This window comes from Anas platyrhynchos, chromosome 19, assembly GCF_047663525.1.
Source record: "Anas platyrhynchos isolate ZD024472 breed Pekin duck chromosome 19, IASCAAS_PekinDuck_T2T, whole genome shotgun sequence".
Taxonomy (NCBI): domain Eukaryota; kingdom Metazoa; phylum Chordata; class Aves; order Anseriformes; family Anatidae; genus Anas; species Anas platyrhynchos.
In genome coordinates this window covers 97,340-103,663 of record NC_092605.1, presented here as the reverse complement: position 1 = coordinate 103,663, position 6,324 = coordinate 97,340, and the positions used below count along the sequence as shown (strand labels likewise).

At 51.5% G+C, this 6,324-nt stretch overlaps 1 long non-coding RNA gene across 1 annotated transcript; it reads left to right on the top strand.

Moving 5' to 3' along the window:
- Positions 1–4,497: 4,497 nt before the first annotated feature.
- LOC139999070 (uncharacterized) lies at positions 4,498–5,542 on the top strand. The gene is made up of 4 exons (XR_011804096.1): positions 4,498–4,610; positions 5,055–5,115; positions 5,276–5,326; positions 5,457–5,542. It is a non-coding gene; the product is annotated as an uncharacterized lncRNA (long non-coding RNA).
- The last annotated feature ends 782 nt before the right edge of the window (positions 5,543–6,324 follow it).

The window sequence follows — 6,324 nt, the reverse complement described above, 5'->3', positions numbered from 1 at the left end:
CCTGCGGGGACGGGGGCTGCGGGGAGCCGGGGAGTCGTTCTTGGTTGTTTTCAAGCCCCGCTGCCGGCCGCGCGGTCCCTGTGAGGAGAAGCCGTTCGCGGCGGCACCGGCTGCTGCCACTTTGCACCGTGCCGCCACATAGGGTCCCCCCGGCGCTCTGTGCCGCGAAGTAGGGGTTGCCGGGCGGGGAAAGCGGCCCGCGGTCTTTCGGGTTCCCCCTCCGTGAGTCAGTGCAGTGGGATGGCACAGCGGCCGTGCAGGGCTCCGAGGTGCGCTCGTTTGACTGTGGGGCGTCTGGCACAAAGTCTGAATCGAGTCTATCGGACCATGCAAACTTCAGGGGCAAAGTGGATCTTTGCTGTTGGCGAGGAGTGTCGGGATCCCCCCTGCGACCTGCCGCGGGGTGGAGGAACTGCCAGTGTGGGGTGTGGAAGGAACCACTTGCCTCTGAGCAGGATCAATCAGAAGCATTTATTTTCTCCTATCAGATCTCACTTGTCTCATGGTAACTGCTGAAGCCTGAGTATGGTAGCCTGTAGTTCTTTATGACAGTGCATAGCCATTAGCTGGTTTGCTAAATGTCTGTAACTAACACAATTTATGAATTTACATACACTTAAAAAAAGGCTAGCAGTCGCTACTGAGCAATGTTCTGGCAGGCCATGTATCTCAGCTCCTCAGTCTTTGCTGGAACTCCATCCTGGCATTATATGGCATTGCTCATTGATGCATCTGTGAAAAAATCTCGTTATGGGGAAAAAATAGTAAAAATCAATGCCCTACTGCTGGCACAAGGTCTCTTCCCCAAGACTGCAGACATCCCTCAAACCAGCCCCCAAAACCACGCAAGCTGCTAAACCCTACCCCAAAACTACCATTGACCCTTGAGACCCCCAAACCCCTCCAAGCCTGGACCAAAAGCCCCCAGCTGGTGCCCCAAGACCACCAGTGAGTAACACTGCTCCAAACCCTGTCCCAAACCCCCCAACACCCACCACTCTTTTGTGTGAGTTAGATCAGGGTCTTCGGCTTCCTTCCATTAGATTTATTTGATCACCATGTATTATGTTTATTATCTCTTTCAAACAAATTCTGAATATGGAGTGTTTTTTGCTGCTGACTGGTGGAAGGAGAGATAGGACCACGATACAAAGTGATAAACAGAAAGAGATTATAAGATGACATGCTAATTCTTTTGGTGAGCTTTGTGCACAGGGACCAAAAGTACAGCCTATTAAAGCTTGAGCACCATGGCGTTCCTCGGGACGTGGGAGAGCAGCTCTCCCCAAGGGTGCTGAGCGGCATGTGAGGGACTGGGACTGCTCGAGCGCGCTGGTGCAGGGGAGCTCACGGTGGGGTCGCTGTGGCGCTGAAGTGCAGCACCCCGGGTTGCAGTAGCACTACTGCGCGCTTTACTACCTTCCGATGACCAAAGAGGGGTGCTGCAGCGCGGGTTGTATGGATGCAGGGGTACTGCATACGGAGTAACGCCACCGGCCTCTCTACTGCCGCCCGATGACCAAAAGGCGGCATTGCAGCGCCCAGCTCTGCACATGCACATCACTCCTGCAGCGCTCGCTGCCGCCACCCGGTGGCTAAAATAAGGTGCTACAGCAACCAGCTGTGCACATGCACAGTAGCATCACCGCGCTCGCTACTGTCTGGATATTAGCGCGGCGCCGCCCGGGCACATTTTAGCAATTAGGTGGAAATCACGGCGTAAGAAACATTACCACCTCACAGAGTAAGATCCTAGTAAAGAAATGTGACTTCTAACAGGCCAGCAGCTGTGTATTTTCTGTGAAGCACCAGATAGATTATGAACCTTGAATAGCACAGTTAATGGGGAAACAGGGGAGGGTCCAGATCCTTGGCAGAAAAAAAAAAAAGTGTATAAACTGTGTATGGAATTAGTAGGCACCCTCCTGCTTGTGGGACACCTGCCATTGTAATCTCGAATAAAAATTCTACTATACTGAAATCCTCGACTCAGCCTGTGTTATTGGCTACAGATTGATTCACGGTTTTAAGGTTTTAGGGACAGGGCACTAGGGTTGCGTTTCAGGGTAAGGGTTTTCAGGGTTTAAGTTTAGGATTTTAAGGTTTTTAGGGTTGGAGGTTTAATGGTTAGGATTTTAAGGATTTGGGGGTTAATGTTTTAAGGGTTTCAGGGTTAGCATGTTAAGGTTTTAGAGTTTTTTGGGTTGTAGTGGTGATATGCTTATTAGGGTTAGGGTCTTAGGGTTTTATTTTTGGTCAGTTATTTATGGTTAGGGTTTTAAGATATTATTATTATTATTATTATTATTATTATTCAGGTCAGGTTCTCCAGGGCTAGGGTTTTGAGTATCCTAATTTTTGGGTTTTGAGCATGTTAATTTTTTGGGATAGGCTTTTGAGCATCCTAAGTAGTTGGGTTAGGGTTTTGAGCATCTTATTTTATGGGATTGGGTTCGGAACGTCCTAAGTTATCGGGATAAGGTTTGGAGCGTCCTAAGTTTTCGGGATGGGGTTTGGAGTGTCCTAAGTTTTTGGGTTAGGGCTTTTAGGCATAGGTCTTCATGGGTTTAGTGTGTTAAATAGTTTGGGTTAGGTCTGTAGGGATTTCGAGGGTTTTTAAGGTTAGGGCTTGAGGCTTTCTTGTGAAAGGGCGGTGGTAAAGGCTACGGTTAGAGTGAGTGCTGGCAAATGTAGTTCTCGAAAACTCGGCTTGTGATTGGCCATGCCGGCTGGCCAGGGAATGCTGGTAGGTGTAGTTTTCCGGCACCAGGCTTCCGGGAGGCCATGTTGGGTGCCCAGAGCATACCAGGAAATGTAGTTCTGGGACTCCGAACTTCCGGGAGGCCATGTTGAGAGCTCAGAGCATACGGGGAAATGTAGTTCTGGGACTCCGAACTTCCGGGAGGCCATGTTGAGTACCCAGAGCATACCGGGAAATGTAGTTCTGGGACTCCGAACTTCCGGGAGGCCATGTTGAGTGCCCAGAGCATACCGGGAAATGTAGTTCTGGGACTCCGAACTTCCGGGAGGCCATCTTGAGTGCCCAGAGCATATCGGGAAATGTAGTAGGGAAATTTTAGCGCGGCGCCGTCCGGGCACATTTTAGCGCGGCGCCGCCCGGGCACATTTAAGCGCGGCGCCGCCCGGGCACATTTCAGCGCGGCGCCGCCCGGACACATTTCAGCGCGGCGCCGCGCGGGCACATTTTAGCGCGGCGCCGCCCGGACACATTTTAGCGCGGCGCCGCCCGGGCACATTTAAGCGCGGCGCCGCCCGGACACATTTCAGCGCGGCGCCGCCCGGGCACATTTCGGCGCGGCGCCGCCCGGGCACATTTAAGCGCGGCGCCGCCCGGGCACATTTAAGCGCGGCGCCGCCCGGGCACATTTTAGCGCGGCGCCGCCCGGGCACATTTAAGCGCGGCGCCGCCCGGACACATTTTAGCGCCCCGCCGCCCGGGCACTTTTAAGCGCGGCGCCGCCCGGACACATTTAAGCGCGGCACCGCCCGGGCACATTTTAGCGCCCCGCCGCCCGGGCACCTTTAAGCGCGGCGCCGCCCGGGCACCTTTAAGCGCGGCGCCGCCCGGGCACATTTCGGCGCGGCGCCGCCCGGGCACCTTTAGGCGCGGCGCCGCCCGGGCACCTTTAAGCGCGGCGCCGCCCGGGCACATTTCGGCGCGGCGCCGCCCGGGCACTTTTAAGCGCGGCGCCGCCCGGGCACATTTAAGCGCCCCGCCGCCCGGGCCCATTTCGGCGCGGCGCCGCCTGGGCCCATTTCTCATGTGGAGCTACTGAGCAGCTGAGGTAAAGGAGTTTTGAACAGAGAGGCATTGCACAACTGTATGTTGCATCAGTAGTAGTGAGCGTTGTCCAAGAGGTGGTTATCAGGGCTGGCGTGCTAGTGAATGCTGGTTCTCTGTTTTTGCAAGTGATGATGAACCTGTTTGAGCTAATTCCGTTTGAAAAAGTTCCAGTTACTGGCCTGGTCGTATTGTCCTTTCAATGTTAAAAACTGCAGCAAAAGCATGGGGATTGTTGCTTCTAGAAACACCCCAGGTCTCTTGTCTGCTCTCTGCGTATTGTTCAAGTAAAGCAGATCTTAAAAAAAATAATAAAGAAAACGAAAACCAGCTGCTGCTGCTCCTGCTTTCTTTCTACTTCCTTGTGCTTTGCCCCTCCCCTTTCCCAGGTGATTGGGTTTGGGTGCTGGGCGGGGCTGAATGGTATATGAGCCCCAGGCATGCTATCAGAGAGCTCCTTCTGCCTGGGCTGCTCCTTGGGGTAAGTGCTTTGGTTTTCATTCATTCAGTTGCAGGGTTCTCTAGGCAGGCTGGAGTTTATAGATTTCTAGAATTTTTAAGTGCTTGGAATTCACTTAATAGAGGGATATTTAGTAGAGGCTGCTGGCTCACTATTTTTTGGGATGGTGGGATGCTCTTCTGTTTTTGAGCTAAATTTATTCTCTAGATGCATAGACCTACTTCTGTAATTTTCCAGAGGACTAAAACCAGCTTCATTTCATGCTACATGTGGCTTGGCAGGGTAGATGCAGCATTACCAAGAGACTGAGCAGGGTTGTATCAGAGTCACCTCTTTCATCTGCAAAGGGTAAGTTTGATTACCCCTGCCAAGGCTGCTGTGTGTGCACGTCTTTTTGGCATTTGTGGAGCTCAGTTGTTTTTTGTGTGTGTATGTTTTAAGTTTCTGTTTTTCTGAGCAGTAAATAGTGTGTTTGCTGAGCGTGGTTGGCAGGAGGAGGTGGGGAGCTCCTCAGGACTGGTAGGTTTGGTTTCTTGGAGAGTATGGCAGCCTTCCTGTGTGATGCGACTGATTGTTGGGTGGGAATGTTCCAGCTTGTGTGTCTTAGGCAATGTAGCCTGTGTAGTGTGTGTTGTGTGGCCTGGGCAGATTTTGCTGTGGTGCTGTGAGCAAAGAATCTCAGTTAGAGCTGGTGAGCAGCTGAAGTACCGGAGCTGGGAAGAGAGAGGTCTTGTAGCAGGTACGCTGTGGCTGTGAGGTGCCTCAGAGTGTGCGTTTCTCTTGTCTCTGCAGGTGCTTTGTGCAGTTGTGGAGAGGGAAGGGAAATCCTCATGTCACGAAGCTCTGAGGGAAGGTGAGTGTTGTCAGCCTGGTCATCCCTTATCCGAAGCGAAGGGAAGACGCTCAGGTGTTTCCCTGTGAGGGTCTGAGTTGAGGCTGTTCGGGATAGAGGAGCAATGTGGCAGGTGGGTGCTTGCAAGCACAGTGGTCGTTTTGTCCTTTTGTGTTCCCAGGTGGCGTGGATGATGCTGGCCGCTCCTTTCAAGCTTGGACCTAATTTGCAGGTACAGAGGCAAGTGGAGTGCTGTTTTGAAAGGATAAAAGTAAAGCTGGGGTTGCTTATGTTGTTGAGGGATGGGTGCTACTGCTGGCAGCTGAATGTTTATCTTCTGCCTGTGTCTTTCCTTTGTTCAGGGTGAAATGCAGTGTGCAGTGTGCAGTGCAGGACCTCTCGACCCAAGCTGCCTCTGCAGTGACTCTGGTGCGTGATGAGCAGAGGTAACTGTTGTTTTTGGGGTGCGGTTGTCACTGCAGTTATTTTCCTACATCCAATAGAGTAAAATTCCAGTTTGCCTTTTAGAGGTGCTATAAGTGGTGAAAGAGAACAGATGGAAGCATCTGCCATGTGGGGCAGGCAAGCGGCTGAGGTACAGGAGGGGATGAGAGTATGTGATTTTTTTTCTGGGGATGGAATGGAATTAATTCTGTTGATGTATAATCTGTTCTCCTCCCGGATTTTTCTTTCAATGTGAATGAAAGTTTGAGCTAATTCCAGTTAAGAAAGTTCCAGTTACTTGCTGGGTCGTATTGTCCTTTTAATATTCAAAGCTGCAGCAAAAGCATGAGGATTGTTTCTTCTAGGTACTCCCCAGTTCTCTTGTTTGCGCTCTGCATGCTGTTGAGCTAAGGCAGATTTAAAAAAAAATACAGGAAACACACACAAAAAACAACAACAACAAAAAACACCATTGGCTGACTTGTTGTGAACGCAACGATCATTTAATCCCTTTATTTTCCCAGGTGGTGTGGATGATACTGGCTGCACTGTTGGAGCTTGGACTCGGAGAGGAACACGTGAGCACAATCGTATGTTGCATCAGTAGTAGTCAGCATTGTAGAGAAGGTGAGCAATGGGGCTGGCATCCTAGTGAATGCTGTTTCTGTTTTTGCAGCTGATGATGAGCCTGGCAATTGACTAAGATGACAATCAGTGCCTGTGCATTTCTTGAGGCGGTGGGACTTTGCCATCCAGCAACCTGAGAGCTAAGTTGGGGGCCACCTG